The sequence below is a fragment of the Mastomys coucha genome, chromosome X, assembly GCF_008632895.1.
Source record: "Mastomys coucha isolate ucsf_1 chromosome X, UCSF_Mcou_1, whole genome shotgun sequence".
In the NCBI taxonomy this organism is placed as follows: domain Eukaryota; kingdom Metazoa; phylum Chordata; class Mammalia; order Rodentia; family Muridae; genus Mastomys; species Mastomys coucha.
This window is the reverse complement of record NC_045030.1, coordinates 71,726,656-71,744,180: the sequence shown is the minus strand read 5'-3', so window position 1 is coordinate 71,744,180 and position 17,525 is coordinate 71,726,656. Positions and strand designations below refer to the sequence as shown.

Here is a 17,525-nt window from a genome sequence, read left to right as displayed (position 1 = left end):
TTTGCAGTGGAAAGTAGCTAATGTAGAGATCCATAACTGATCAAAGTGCAGAGAAGTGTTTGTGGGAGTGCTCAGTCATACATGGGAAAGCTATGTCACCCTACTCCTTCAATAACTCAAAGAACATCATGGAAGAAGGAACAGAACTAGGTAGGAGATAGAGGAAGAGGTGAACCAGGGTAAAATAATTTCTTCTGGACATGTCAGAATCACTGCATTCATAAATTTACAGATGCTATCGTTGCCTACACAGTTCAATCTTTAATATTGAGAAGATAATAACACTTTAGATGTTATTTAAAGAAATTATATGTGAATCTCACAGACAGTGTGCCCAGTCACATGAGAGATGTTCACTGAGTTACATATACATTGTTGCCAAAGGCAATAAACACATAGTATATCATTTGCTATATCAATAAACTTGAAGCCAGACCATGTAAAAAGGACTGTTTGAAATGATTATCCTGAAGAAAATGCATGATGATTTCTAAATCTTCCACTATAATCAAAGTTTGATCATATATTAAGATGACTAGGAATCATATGTATTTTCATTATTTTTACCTGTCAGACAGATATTTATCTCATGTGAAGCAACTCAAACCTCAAAGGTTCAGTGCCAAAGCATGAATTTATTTTACTAGGCAAATGTTGAAAATATAATTCAAAGTTCAATTTAGTTTTATATATTTTGCTGCAGTAGTTTTGGCAGCCAAGGGCAGAAGATGGAACCCTGATTTCTAGCAAAATTGCTTGCATTGTGCCCTAAATGTGGGCAGTGGAAATCCCTCATTGTCATGGCAATCAGTTGACACTGCATGCAATTAATTTCATTCTAGTGACTACCACTTAGTTTTTGGAAGATTTTCTTTAGCTATGGATGCTTTCTTGCTGTTGGACCCCATTAAATACAGACATGAGGTTACATAAATATATTGGAAGGCTGAGAAATTCCCTTCATGGTTTCCATTTAATTTCACTCTTGACAAAAGCAAAAAGGAAATGTGGTAAAGACATATTCCTGAAATATTTAATAACTCAACCTTAATAAGCCCACCACATAAAGATGTTATAAAGTATTATTTTAAGGTCCTTAGAATAAATTTTAAAGTTCTTCCTCATCCAAAAGATAATCATAAATATATAAATGCCATAACTAGTAATACTTAGATTTCATTAAGTCAGAACTCTGTGCTTGATGACATTGTTAATATATAATGATGACCACACTAATTAGGAATTATGTATCCTGACATACAAATATCAAATGTCTTACATTAACTTTTAAAAGATTTGCCTTTTTTAGGTCTGTGCTCAAAAAGTTAAGTATGATCTCTTCTCAATAGATTGATGTTTTAGAGAGTCATCTATTATATATTATCTAACGATTCAGTTTCCAATTAACACAATTAAGAATCTCAGTTTCTCCTCTCTATAATCATGGTAAAGTCCTAAAAGAAACCTTTTAAATCTCTAACATGAAGACATTATCCCTTAAATACAGTATCCCTATGACATATGAAATGAAATAAGGGTATTTTTATAAGTGCATTATTAAATGTCTATTTTTGTTACTATCAACCACCACTTTTTTGAATTTTAAAAAGTCATTACTAGATCAATATATGCTTCTTTATCTTTCCTCTACTGCTAATTTTACTGTTTTATTACAACAATTTCTGAAAAGACAAAGACCGTACAATAAGTTTCATCTTAAGATGAAAAACACCAGGACTTTAAGTGGTTACATGATTTGCCTATTTTATAGCTAGTCATTGATGAAAACTAGCCTTAGAGTTTGCCTTTTTTTTTTCTTTCCGAGACAGGGTTTCTCTGTGCAGCCCTGGCTGTTCTGAAACTCACTCTGTAGACCAGGCTGGCCTCCAACTCAGAAATCTGCCTGCCTCTGCCTCCCAAGTGCTGGGATTAAAGGTGTGTGCCACCACTGCCCTACTAGCCTTAGAGTTTTAAGCTACTCATAATTGTCTCTATGTCATGTTGTTGAATCTAAATATGATTTTTCCATAAATTTCCCATTAGAGTCAATGACATTCACAGTCTATTGTGGACTCCTTCCCCAAAGCCCGGACGGCCAACAGTCTATATTCAAGAACAAATAAGTACTTCCACCTAAGATGAGATGTTTTACTGCTAAAGTATCCCACTTTTGGTGATAGTTCCACAAATTATCAAAACACAAGATAAAGTAGTGATGCTCTAAAATGAGACTTACAAACTGGCACATGGGAGAATTGATAAGTAGAGGGGCCACCGCTTATAAAATACTGATTCAGAATACACCTTGAAGAATACCACAAACAAACCTAAGCTCTGGGGACGGCACTGTTTTCCTTATGTTGGTACTGCAGTCATTTATTCTTTTTTCACATTTTGTTTCCCAAATATAGGAAATTTCTATAGTTTCACTGATAATATAAATGTCTTTCTCTCCAAACCCATATTCAGAAGAATTGTAAATCTGTGGTAAAATGGGCTTATTGATACTGAGAAAGTGACAAAGAGGTCTTACTCACATAAGCTAGCACACAATTCATGACTTCTTAAAAAAATCAGAAGCAGCCAAATGGAATTGACAAGGGCAAATGTTCCATTGTAAAATTCTGGCTATTTATTATAAGGCATATAACTCCCCCTTTTCACTTGACATAAGCCATAAATGCTCTGACTGACAACTGCTAAATCTGATGGAACAGAATAAAGAGAAGGGCTAGGTCATCAAATGAAATAATTCTAACAATTAAGGTATCATCTTTTTCATGCAAACCAAACAATACTGGTTCATTTACATAGACTACATTTGAATTAGTTTTCTAGCAAAATGAGTGTATTTAGCTCATAGACTCTTGTTACCAAAAAGGCCCTAGGAGTTATGCATCCTAACATTTTACTCTGGGAAACATTTTAAAGACATGGACATTGACAGGGTAAGAGGTGAAATTATTTGTCCAAAGTCACAAAATCATTTGAGCTGAAGACCTAAATACTAATTTTAATTCATCTGCTTGAAAATTCCCAAATATTATCCTTATATATACACACATTGTTTTTATGATTCTTGTGATAGGAAATTCACTACTTCAGGATCCTATTAGTTCAAGTTCGATTAACTTCAATTTAATTAGTTACATCAAGATGCTTCATGTGAACTGCCTTTGAGTAGAAGATTTGTACCATATGTGAAAATATGTCTCCAAAAATTTAAACATTTGTGGTGACTTATTTATTTTAACATTATGATGAAAAGGAGTCTTTGAGAGCAATATAGAAGCATAAAGAGACATTATATTAAAAGATGGGCTACAATGTTGATCTGCAGTTACAAGTGGTTGTGAATTGCCTGATGTGAGTGCTAGGAACCACATGAGGTCCTCTGTAGGGATAGCAAGCACTTGGAACACCTTCTTCTCATGTCTGTCAGCATCTATACTCTAGTACACATACTCAAACACCTACAATCATATATTGTAAAAGGAAAGGAAAACTTTAAACATAAGTTACAGAAACCAAAAAAGGCCTTTTGTGGTGCTTGCTGTCTTGATACTCAACACTCTATCTTTATTCACCATTTTGCCAAAACCTGGAACAACAGGAAATTAGAATCTATGTTTGCCAGAACTAGCAGATAGCAGTAGATTCTTGGGCTGTATATTACATAGAGTTAAAGTGATAAACTGGGAGGTTATAGTCTTTGTCTTGTCTTCCATAGCATTACCTGATATCTAAACAACTAACATAAACAAGGCAAGAAGATGAGGTCATATAATGTTAATGAATTAGATATATGAAGAGATTATATGAATAAATATACTTTCTAACTTGTGAAAAAGGTGCAGCAAAATAGTACTTGTTAATTTCTGAGATTTGCATTTGAACAGTGAATTTCTCATTCCTATAGAGGATCTTTTGGTGTCTACTTTCAAATGATGTCTTCGAGTTACCTTTCTTATCTTTTTCTTTTTCTTGGCTACTCAAGTCACAAATATTGCCCTAGCACAACCTATAAACAGGACAGACATTACATTTACTTTTTTGTTGGTAAGATTATGTACTGACAAGAAACAATTTAAGAAAAAAAAAAGGTGTACTTTAGATTACAATTTAAATGGACATATGCCATAATGCCAGTGAAGATACAGAGGCAGGAGCTAGAAAAGATGTAATCACACTGCACCCACAATTAGGAAGCAGAACAAGAACAAAGCATTGGGCCTGGCTATAAAACTGCAAGGCCAACCTAAGTGACCCAGTTTCTCCTACAAAAATCTACCTTCTTTAAGTTCCACAACCTTACAAAAGAATACTATTATCTATTGACAAAGTGTTCACATACATGAGTTTCTAAGAGACATTTCACATTCATAGCAAAATGGTCCATCCCTTTGAGACTCCCTATTTAGTGTTATATATTCTGAGAGCCAAATCATGACATAATTGTGATCTCTAGATATTGTCCATTGGGATTAATGAGTATTTAGTTGTAGCTTTCTTAAAGTCACATATAATTCTATATGGAAACCTTCCCAACATTGGAATTCACATTTGAAAAAAGAAATTGTAGTCTGAGTTAAAGCTAAGGAGAAATGAAACATATTTAGGTAAAAGAAGATCTCTATTCCTTTTCTATTAAAACAGCAACATAAAAGTCTATCATATAGAAATATTTCTTGAGCACAGATGATGTGCCGAGTCTGTTCTTCATTTTATTTACTATGACAATCTGATGATATGACCATTATTATCCCCATTATATAGATGAAAGTGAGGCTCATGGAGATTATATAACATTTCCAAGGTCATTTAAATCCAATGTGATAAATCTCATAAAATGATATCACCACTACTTTAGGCCTTTAAAAAATCTGGTAGCCAGTGATAAAAATAAAAGTTGTGCTTTATTATTATTTTCATTTTCTTGATTCATTTGTCTTAGCAATATAAGATAACATAATGAACATGACAATAGAAAAACATTCACTGAGTCTACTTTGTCTCTTGTACTGATGAACACGAAATGACTTATTTGTAACTTTTCAGGATAAAAAGATACCATGATCATTTCTTTCTTTTGTAACAACTATAGTCAAATACAATCTCTTCAAATCCATCTATATATAAAATATTATATTGAGCTAAATGAGCTATTTCATAAAATATCAACAAAAATCCAATTAAAACAGTCAAGGAATGATTTAATACCATTTCCTCTCATGTAAGAAATGAAATCAAATGAGTAGGAAAGTGTTTGTTCAGACTGTTATCTAATGACAAGTAATGCAAGAGTCAATATTTAAAATTTTGCTTATCTTCATTTTCACATTTATATATTTTATGTGTAGGTAAGTCTATATGTGTACATGTGTGTACATATGAGCATACGTGTGTGTGTGTGTGTCTGCATGTGTGTGTGTGTTAAGAAATTTGTGTGTGTGTGTGTGTGTGTGTGTGTGTGTGTGTGTGTGATGGGATTGAAGGCTATGAGAACCAGAGGATAGTTTGTTGAGTTGGGTCTCTATAATCATACTGGGTTCGAACTTGAGCTTTCAGTCTTGATGCCAAATGCCTTTATCATGATCTGAGCCATCTTGCTGGCCTGAATATTTAAAAATATAATTGGCCTGCTGTGGGTTTTTATATTTGAAATTGTAGTGTTTGCATCAGCAAATGTAATATGCACTTATGAATGTAAAGGGAGTTAAGACAAATTAACCAACAGTTGTCAATCTAGTAGCAAAAAGGGTCTTTTCAAAAAGTTTCTCCCATTTATTTTCAAGATATAAAGTTGACTGAAATTCACTAACTTGGAATCAAACAGGGGAGATGAATTCCTTGAAAGGCTATCTTTCTTTACATCCGGACTAAACATAGTGGTAGCAGGCTACACAGTAGTGCTACTTTATGATTCTAAAGGTTACATTTTTCATAAGTTCTATCTAATGGGTTCACTTAATGGGTTCACTAGTGGTTAGTTGGTTCCATTGGTTTCAAATGGAAGGTTTTAAACTACTCTTCCTGGCATTGGCTTTGAAATGTATTTTGTGATCTACTCTTGTTAAAAATGTTTCTTCAAACTTAAACCAAAACTAACCTTTTGAAAACCAATTCCTTTGTTTAGTCAAGTCATCAATAAAATGACATGTTAGATAACTAATTTGAAAATGAATATTTTAGGCTGGACAGATGGCTCAGCAGTTAAGAGCACTGACTGATCTTCCACGGGTCCTGAGTTCAATTGCCAGCAACCACATAGTGGCTCACAACCATCTGTAATGGGATCTGATGCCCTCTTCTAGTGTGTCTGAAGTCAACAGCAGTGTGCTCACACACATGAAATAAATAAATATTTTTTTAAAAAAGAAAGTGAGCCGGGTGGTGGTGGTGCACGCCTTTAATTCTAGCACTTGGGAGGCAGAGGCGGGCGGATTTCTGAGTTCTAGTCCAGCCTGGTCTACAGAGTGAGTTCCAGGCCAGCCAGAGCTACACAGAGAAACCCTGCCTCAAAACAAAACAAAACAAAACAAAACACCAAACAAACAAAAAATAAAATAAATATTTCCTCTAGTGGGACTTACCATAAAATCACAATATACCATACATTAAGAAAATGAGGTCAAGGTATTGGAGAGATGGCTAAGTGATTGAGAGCACTGGCTACTCTTGCAGAGGGCCTAGGTTCAATTCCCAGCACTCATATTGTGGGTTCACAAACTTGTTTTTAACTCCATTTTCAGGATATATGACATTCTCTTTTGGCCTCCATGTGCACCACTAATGCATGTGGTGTATAGACATAAATGCAGGCAAAATATCCACATTCATCAAATTAAAATATGAAGTTGGAAACCCTTAATGAATTGATTATACTTGAAATGGAGATTGTAGATGATTTGAAAATATTCTATGACCACTTTTTGTGGATGTGAGAATGTGAGGACCTTTACTTTTTCATTGAGAACACTACATAATGATTTGATTGTCAGATGCTCTTAATTTTATCAAACCATGTTTTTAGACAGGTATTTTGCTAAGAAGCTGTAACTGGCCTCAAACCTAACATCTTCTTTGTTGCATGTCTAATGTGCTGAAATTAATAGGTGGCCCCACATTGATGGCTTTCAAGGCATCTTTTGATTATGCAAAATTCACCATTTGGGGCTCAATCTTCTCTATTCTGTGGTTCATATTTCATCATATTTTGTGTATCTCTCTGTGTACCTCTGATGAATCATTGCTGCTCTCTGGGATATAGCCTTTTCACTATGAAATAAAAGGGCCTCATTCTCTCTGCAATCTGTTATGGCTTCAGTGTTATATGTTTATGTATAGACATTGTTCCTAAGGTCCCAAGGAGATTTCTGGTAAAATAATCATCTTTGGTAATAAATGGTATTTCTATTCATTTGAGGTATTGCAATTCAACTGGAATGTGGGTATGTTCAGCTAGTCAGAAAGTAAATAGGAAAACTTGGTCTCCCTATCCTTTGACTACATCAATTTCCTACTAATTTCCCAGGGTCTAGATAAGACTGCAAAAGACAGGATTCTTAATTATTCTTAAGATAAGGCATGAACAAACATTTTATAAAATTGACAGACCACATCTCTATAGAAGTATCATGGTCTTAGGATACAATTTAAAGTTATTTAAGCCAAATAACAATCATTTCAAGAGAAGACAGAAGAATAATATTCTTCCTCATAGCTGGTGGGAAATACACCATAACAGCTACTAAAAACATAAGGAAAGTAAACCATTCCAGGAAGATTCTTCTCTCCTCAACATATTTAAGTGGGTGTCATAACTTAGTTTAGTTTCTTTTTTTTAACTCAGTTATATAAATGGGCACAATAATCTAGTCAAGCATACCCATATAACACAAGCAACTAATATTCATAAGTTGTTTTTATGCACAAAAATAAAAAGCCAGAGTAAACATAACAGCTTAACATCAGGAACTAAGCTAAATAAGTTGTTTTTAATGAGTGCTGTTTTCTCTACAAAGCCCTCTATATAACTTCCAAAATGGCATTAGCCTGCAGAATGCACAACTGATGAGAGTTACTGAGAGCAGTGCAGCAGCTGAAACAAAGAAGGCCTCATTACCATGCAAAGCGCAGCATCCTTCAGATGTGATGAGAAACGTGACTGCATGACAAACTGGTCCTGAGGAAATTTTAAAATATGACCACTCAAGCAAAAGGGAGAGTGGGGTGAGAACCAGAGGAAGACAGTGGGGAGGTGGGCTGATGCTGCATATAGGCCCCCACAAATATGCAATGGTCTGCTGACCTGCAGATGTGTCAGTTTTATATTAACAGGATCCACACAGACATAGTTCTTGATATGTGGCTCTATGGAACTGTGGAAAACAGAGAAGTTAATGGAAGTAAAAGTTTTATGCCTCATCTTTATTGTGTTGGATCCTTTATTATGCATTTTAACTGAGTATACTATATTGCTTTACAGTATGAAACCAGTTGTAGCCTCTGGATAATTGTAAAAAATCTAACAGTTTCTAAAGTTCACAAATCCTTCAAAGCAATTCATCCAGGAGTTGTGTTGCCAAATGCACTGAAGCTGTGGCTAGTAGGGATTTATAGATAGAAGGGATTGATAGAAAGCATGAGTGACATCAACTGAGAAGGCTCACTTAGGCACCTAAAAATGAACCCGGTACCCTTGTCTGATATGCAGACCTTCTTCTTCCAGCTAATGTGCTAGTATATATTTACAGTTCTGGAGGGACAAGGTAACTGAGAAAGAGCTTGCACATTCCTAAGCTCAGATCAATATAACTCCCTAGATCCAGAGTCACTTTATTGGTGACATTCCCTTTTACTATAGTAATTAGAGATCCCACATCTTTTAACAACTGTCAACACAACAATTATGTTTTCATATCTCTATGATTTATAGCAATTGACACAATGTAAAAAAATCAGTGATTATCAATAGGACTTTTCATATTACTGATTTTCTGATGTATGTCAACCTAATAATAAGTAATAAATATTAAGTCATTGTTAGAATAGTGAGACAAACAGTCAAAAAGGAATTTGAACTTGACTATACAATTCCTTAGTTGTACCAATAAATTGAAAATATATAATAAAGAACAAAGGCAACACAATCTTAGTTTTCTTAATCTCTGAACAAATGCATATTTTCTGCTTCCTAACTGATATGTATTTCAGCCTAGCTATAATATAATGTAGTAATTGGGATGTTTTCACTCTTTAAAAAATGGCACATAAAAGTATTAAGTATAAAAAGGTATTTAAATATTATTGTTCCAGTTTCACATATTGAATTATTAGCCTAATCACCTAAATATGGGAATGTGCTCTCATATATCAGTAGCATCTTTACAGCAGTAATTAGGTTAAAATAAGATCACTAGGCTACTCTGATCTAATATGATTGGAATCCTTAGAGAAGCATAACTTAGACAAAGATATATGCAGAAGTACAATGATATGAAGACAGTGCAAGAGTTTAAGATTGCCATCTAAACACCAAGTAGAGATCTACACCAGATCCATATCTCATATCTATAAGACAGAACCAACTCTGACTGTACCTTGTTCTTGGAATTCTAGTCACTAGATTGTTTGTTGGGCACATGTTGTTTAAGGCATTCATTTATTGTCTACTTCCACATCTAAAGGTGAGGCTACTGTTGCTACTGATTCCTACCTTCATTCATAGGCATTATAAACACACACACACGCAGACACACACACACACACATATACACACACACATATATATATACATGTACATATATGCATGTATATGTATGTTCTAAAATAATAAATACATTTATTGTGTAGGAGGATATGGAGGAACCAAGGTATAATATGAACACGTAGGTTGGGAGTCCAATGTCCTATATATAAGCGGATCTGTTGTTAAAAGTCCATAGATGTACTCCTTGGTTGATGATTTAGTCCCTGGGAGCTCTGAGGGTACTAGTTAGTTCATATTGTTGTTCATCCTAAGGAGCTGCAAACCCTTCAGCTCCTTGAGTCCTTTCTCTAACTCCTTTCTTGGCCCTGTGAAGATTCTGTGCCTCAGTGTAGGGGAATGCTAGAGCCAGCAAGCAGGAGAAGGTGGGGTGTTGAGCAGGGGGAGGGGGAGGGAACAGGGGTTTTTTCTTGTTGTTGTTTTTTGTTTTTTTGTTTTTTGTTTTTTTGGAGGGGAAACTGGGAAAGGAGAAATCATATGACATGTAAATAAAGAAAATATCTAATAAAAAAAAAGGAAAAAATAGTCCATAGATGTACATCCTCTACCGTCTCAAACAAATCTTCTGTTTTCTCTTTTCTCCCTCTGGATCAATAATCAACATACTTAGCTGCAAATAATAATTTTTAAATTACTAACTGCATTATGAGTGATGGTCATGATAATAATAAAATTTATAATGGTTTAACCATATCTTTCTAAACATAAAGGAAAAATTTATCAGCTCAGAGATTTTGTGTAAATGTGACTTAAGTATATTTTAATGTCATTTTTATCAATTTCATTCAGTGATACGACTTAAACGGGAATCCCTTCATGTAATACTGCAGTCTGTATTCAAATCACTTCAGAGAGGTGGTACTTTAAAATGACATCAGAACAAAGCACTTTAAACATAATGGCAAAACCTCTTTTTTTTCTTTTTTCTTTTTATTAGATATTTTCTTTATTTACATGTAAATTTCTCTTTTCCCAGTTTCCCCTCCAAAAACAAACAAACAAACAAACAAAAACAACAAGAACAAACCCCTGTTGCCTCCCCCCTCCCCATGCCTGCCACCCCACCTCTCCCACTTATTGGCCCTGGCATTCCCCTACACTGGGGCACAGAACCTTCACAGGGCTGAGGTCCTCTCCTCCTATTGATGATCGAATTTGCAATCCTCTACTATACACATGCTGCCGGAACAATCAGACCCACCATGTGCAGTCCTTGGTTGGTGGTTGAGACCCTGGGAGCTCTGAGGGTGCTAGTTTGTTCATATTGTTGTTCAACATTTTAATTAAAACCTTTTAATTCCAACACTTGGTAGGCAAAGACAGATGGATCTCTGGGAGTTTAAGGCCAGCTTAGTCTACATAGTGAGAGCCTGCCTATCTCAAAACAAGCAAAACAAACAAAAAGGCATATTGTATTAGATGGCAACACCTTGGTCATTGGTGAAGAGAATTTATGGTATGATACACAAATGGTCTCCAGGGAATCTGAAATAATTTTTACAATTTTGTAATATAGCTACATGAATTTGTGGTAAGAGATTCCATCATTTTGATGAAAATGTCAAAGATCTTGGGATGCATCAGATCTTAGAAACTCCTAGTGTATGGGGACAATTGGGCAGAATACTTGAAATTTGGCCAGGTTTGAGGAACTTGAAGGCATATCTATAGCATAACTTTTACTGAATGAGCTATTAAACTGGTTGCTGACCAACAGAAAGAAAGAAGACCTCAACATTTATCAGACTTGTAGCTATGACTTTTGTTCTTGTGCTGCCTGCCTAACCACAGGCTGGCAAACACAGAACTGAATGAAGAGATTAGGCATGAATGTGGCTCCAGTTTCCTGTTTCGTTCCAGCAATATAAAGCATTGAAATGTTCCAGAAGGCACATCATTTGCTTCTTTTCATTGAAACAGAATAGTTATCATGAACTTAGATTTCTGAAACCATATGGGTGATAGGAAAAGACAGGATTAAAATCCCTGACCAAAAGCCAATCTTTCTAGGCAATGGAACCTTGAGCAGAAGGACTAATAGAGCCAGCCCAAGAACTAATCTCTGCATAATTCTGTGTTTAATGCTGTGTGTGACTGAATGCAAGCACCCAGGAGCTATACTCTATGCCTTATTCTGTCTGGAAGAGATGAGTGGGCACAGGACATGCAAAAGGAAAAACAACTGTATTCATTTAAAGACCTGATTGTTCCCCAAATGTATATGTGGCTCCCAAGGGAAAAACTCTGCCAGATGGACCTGCACTAACAGCCTGTGGCTTTGTGTGTGTCAAGCACTTATATCTTTCTCTGAGAGGGGCAGCCCCTGTATGGAGACAGTAGGCTGATCGGGAGCTGCTTCTGCATGTGTAATTAGTCACGGTGCACCTGTACCTAACTGCATTAACAATTAACACAATTACACACACAATTGTGGAATTGCCCCCACTATTTGAATAATTAGTGAGCTAACAACATGATTTGCAGGTGCAATTGAGCAATTATGTACAGTTCCAAAGTGGAATGTGCATATTTGGAGGCTTGGATTGAAGCCCATTACTAAATCTTGTGCCAAATGGTCAAATTAATTTTATTATTAGGAGGAACAGGACTCTGCAAGACCTATCTAATCCTGATGTACTGTGGCACTGGGCAATAGGAAGTGGTTCATATCATCACAGTATTCAGCTCTAGGGTTGCACCAACACAGGCAGTCCAGACACAAAGCTGTCTGCTCTGTAGATTTGTACCTTCTCCTTTGTCCCTCCTGCATGCATCTGGGGTGTGCTTCCCAATCTGCTCTTCTCCATCATTTGAAGTAACTCCTTATAGTTCCGCCTAACTAAGTCCCCCATTTTACTTTTGTGTTCAGAAATACAACACTTTAGTATGAGGAACTGAATGCATATATTAATTGAGGTGCCTACTGAAAGAAAGGAAGAAACCCAGAAAGGCAGGAACAGTGACTGGGTGCCACTCACAGCTATTTATAGTAGAGGGAAAACCCAGGAATTATAGCACTGATAGCAATGGCTGGCAAGTGCTTTCTCTGGCATTAGAGAATTTTCATCAAACTATTCTACACTCTTTTCCCATCCTGGCTATTATAGTCTGCTTTGGCCCCGAGAAGGACACTCAGTGAAGATTCAAGTTTCGATGTATACAGTGGCAAAACCAAGCAGATTCTGAGACATTCATTGGCCCAATTATAGAAAGTTCAGCAATTCAAAAGGCAAGTATCCAGGCCTTGATTCACGTCTGATCTCAGAGGTCTCCAGAAGAGAAGTGTATAGTCTCAGGCAGGTTTCCTTACCATGACACAAGTCACTTCCAGACTCTAGCTCTCTAAAAGAAAGCTGAGGAAAAAGCTACCAATGGCTCTATGTAGACTCATTGGAGATTCTCCCAGAGACTAAGACAATTATTTACTTATTTATTTATTTATTATGCTTAAATGTACTTTTTAGAATGATCTAAAATTATGTTACTTCTTCCATTTAGTCATTTCTGGGTGATTATGACGTATATACTGAGAGACAGAGTTCAGGAAATAAGATATGTGGCCCTGCAACATGAAGAGTAGAGTCTGCCAGTATTCAGAGTGAGCCCATTCTTAAGACTACCATTTAGTTAGTAAGGACTGCTGACAGGGTTTGAGCAATATTTCTTTGTTGCTCATCTTGGTGTTGATGTTACTTTAGACCATGGAGAGACAAATGATGACTTCATCTCCCATCTAACAAACAAAATCCAATAGGAAGACTTGAAAATTAAAATAAAAACTAGTATTTTTGAAACCATGAATTTACTTCCTAACATAAATAAAAGAAATGAAGTCTAAATCAGGGTTTTTATCCAGCTTCTAGAATGCTTAATAAGCATTCACCTTGTTTTCTGACACTGCACACCAGGAAAATGACAATGATAGAATGGAAGTTCTGTGCATCATTCTTTCAAGATTCCATATCACTGAGATTTTAGAAAAGTACCTTTTAAGCCAACTTAGTGCCATATTTTACAGTTCAGCTGCATGAAAAATTACTGAACATGTTGAAATAGATTTTTTGACCCACGTATAGCTGCATTAAATGGTGTAATTCAATGCAATCTAACTAAATTAACACCAATTAGACAGGCTAAATTAAAGGGCATGTTACTAATAAATTTTATGCTAAACATATGACTGATATTAAGATAACTAAAATATATTTTGAAATAAAATATTCTCTTCAGCTTAGTTTATTCCAAGCACGATCTAAAAGCTTTGAAAATGAAATATATAAAGTAAAACTTTCATTTTCTTATAGAGAAATGGGGAAATGCAAATCTGTTTTGTTAGCAGTGGGTTCTGATTTGTTTTGCACACATTAATGTTATTTTGTAATGGAAATTTCAGAGCAACTCCTCTCTAGGGAACCTAGAACTCTAACCTCTGAAAGGCAAAGGGCACACTCAATGATTTCCCAATTTATTCTTGATCCAATCTAAGGTAAATTTAATACAACATTAGAAGTAGCACATACTTTTTGGTATCATGGTACCTAGATTCCAGTCATTCTCAATTATGCCACTTACTAGTTGGATAAACTTTATGCGCGAACAAAAACGACCACCAAAAGGTACAATGATGTCAAATCATTAGGATCCAAATAATAAAGCAGAAAAACATCATGTTTATTCTCTTTGTGTGGAAAAAAAGATGTGATCAGATTGAAGGTCTTGAGAATACTTATTTCTAGGGTATTTGAGTGCAGCTTAAATAAAATTACTTATATCTTTATAGGCTTTGTACAACAGAATCTACACACATACAAACAAAGGAGGGATGCAGATGCCATCTGTTTATGTGAGAGGGAGTCAGAGAGAGAATGACAAGTCCATAAATCAAGGTATGCCAACACATGTGTGCTTATGTACACATATAGAACTTACAAACACAGTTAGCAAGAAATTTTGAACTCTGAGAGGCTCTACTCAGCATCTGACAGATGCAGATACTCACAACCAAGCATTGGACTGAGGTCTGGGATTCCTGTGGAAGAGTTTGGAGTAGGATTGAAGGAACTGAAGGAGATGGCAACCCCATATGAGACCAACAGTGTCAACTAACCTGGACCCCTGGGAGCTCCCAGACACTGAACCACCAACCAAAGAGCACACATGGGCTGGTCTGAGGCCCCCAGCACATATGTACAGAGGACTGCCTTTTCTGGCCTCAGTGGGAGAGGATGTATATAATCTTGTAGAGAACTGATGCCCCATGGAAGAAGGAAGTGGGGGGGACACCCTATCAGAGGCAAAGGAGAGGGGGAATGGGATGTAGAACTGTGGGAGGAAGATCAGGAGGTAGGCAATATCTAGAATGTAAATATATAAAACAATTCATTAAAAAATATAAAAGAAAGAAATTTTGAACCATGAGAATCTGATTACTTTTCCAGGCTACCTAGTCATTCTTTTAAAAAATATTTATTTTTATTAGATATTATCTTTATTTACATTTCAAATGTAGTTATTCTTTTGAAGAAATGTTTCCTTTGATGTTAGATATATCTGATTCTACAAGGAAGAGTAAATAATGCCATACAGCTTTTCACTAAGGCATATCCATTTGCATGAATAATGATTTCAAATTAAGATGTGTTGATTGTGCATAATTACAATGAATCAAGCAAAAGAGCTGAACTTCACAATCAATAAAAATTCCTCTGCAGATTTCAGTCCAATAAAATATACCTTACTCTTTTGGCCAGTCTAAATGTTTCAAGAGTTCATTCCATGGAGAAATACTCACCAACCTTCATTTTCTCTGCTATCTGGCTAAATAACAAGCAACAGCACTGGACAATAACAGTGTTGTACAGCCAGTAAAGAACTACTGTCCCTTTCTGTCATTCTGGGCATGGTAGAACACACTTTTAATCTCAGCAGGAGAACTTTTGTGAGTTTAAGGCCAGAACAGTTTATATAGTAAGTTCTATATAGCAGAACCCTATCTCAAAAACACAGACAAACAAAATGAAATAAAACAAACATCAGCATGTTTAACATATAAATAAGATGGAGAAAGTGATTCTGGAATAATTATACATATTCTTCCAGAATAATTATACACATTTTAAATATTAACTATCAATATTATAACAGCAATAGCCAAGTTATTTATAGTTGTTGTGAAACATGTATAAATACTGATATAATTAGGAAGGAATATGTGACACAAAGTCAGCAAAGCAGGAAGGAATATATGTTTGTTAAAAAAATGCCTCTCTTAAAACACATAAAATGTATGGATCAGTGGGTTGCTAAATTCAAATGTTTCAAAACATTTTATTTCTATGCCAACTTGGAGGACCCAACTTTGATTTCCAGAAGCCACACAGGTTGGTTCAATGGGCACAACATTCACATGTTCATGACCTACAGATACAATACACATAATTAAAAAGATAAAAATAAACCTATAAAATATGAATAGATATGTGCATAATTTCTGGCTATTAGTACTACCAGATGTCTTTATAATAACTACAGATTAATAACTGTATATAAAGGAAAATGTCAGAAATGGTAGAGTTCTCTCAAAAGCTCAAGCTGACCTACATGAAATAACTTATTAGAGTTTGGGAGTCATACACCTTCCACTTTCAAATCCTTCAGGAAATGAACCATTTCTACATATAATTGCTTATGACAATCCCAATTTCCTGTGGAAATAGAGACTTAGTTTCCCAATTTTCTATTCCTTTAGAATGCAGAGCAAATGCATGTGATAAACACCTGGCAGAAAATGGCAAGTTATCTTCTCTATTCCCAAGAGATCTCACTGCTCTGTGGAATCTTAAAATAAGAGTTAATTTTATCAAACCATTGACAATGTCTCCTGTGTGTGTGTGTGTGTGTGTGTGTGTTTGTGTGAATAGTAGGTTTACATCCCTACAGTACACTCATCATTTCTGTTTGTCATTCTGATTAATTATCTTCCTTATTTTGAATTTTGTGTTTCTAAGATGAACCTCATTACTACTTAGAAGACTACCCTCTTTACAGGCACTTATGAAGTTGCTCTGCCCTCCATTTGGTAATCAGAGCCTGGCTAATAAGAGCTACAAATGGTCTTCTTTCATAGTTTACATATTGTTATTTTTTAAAGAGGAAATTTTCTTTCACCTTTAAATAAAAGGATACTTTTTTAAAATTTAGGAAATAGATTGAAATGTATAGTACTAGATGTAATAATGTGATGTGTGGTCATCTATTGTTTTTTAAATACTCATATTTTTTCATAGTATAATCAGTTACTCCTTGAGCAATGAATGCATGTTTAGTTATCGTTGTACTTAGTCTACTCTTAATTTTTTCCACAGGGTTATAGCAAGGTCTCTGACAATGCAAAACAAATAAGGCACCTGTTTTCTTAATCCTGTTCTAGACTAAACATGTGCACTTCTTTGCTGGCTTCAACTATTTGGAAATCAATGCACAGGTTTCCTTCAGATGGTGAAAGAATTGCACAAACAGACATTAGAATGATTCTTCATTGAAAATTTAAAGAAATAAATGATCACACCCAAGAATTGTGGGGGACTTGGGCAAAAACTTAATTGAAAAAACAAGCCACATCTATACAATCACATGGTGTTTCATAGCCCCAGTTTTAAACTCATCAAAAGCATCATTCTGCTGGGCGCTGGTGGCTCACACCTATAATCCCAGCACTTGGGAGGCAGAGGCAGGTGGATTTCTGAGTTCGAGGCCA

General features: G+C 35.4%; 1 protein-coding gene across 1 annotated transcript in view; it reads right to left on the bottom strand.

Moving 5' to 3' along the window:
* Positions 1-17,525, bottom strand: part of Aff2 (AF4/FMR2 family member 2) — a 328,595-nt gene that overhangs the window by 192,069 nt on the left and 119,001 nt on the right. The window lies entirely within an intron of this gene.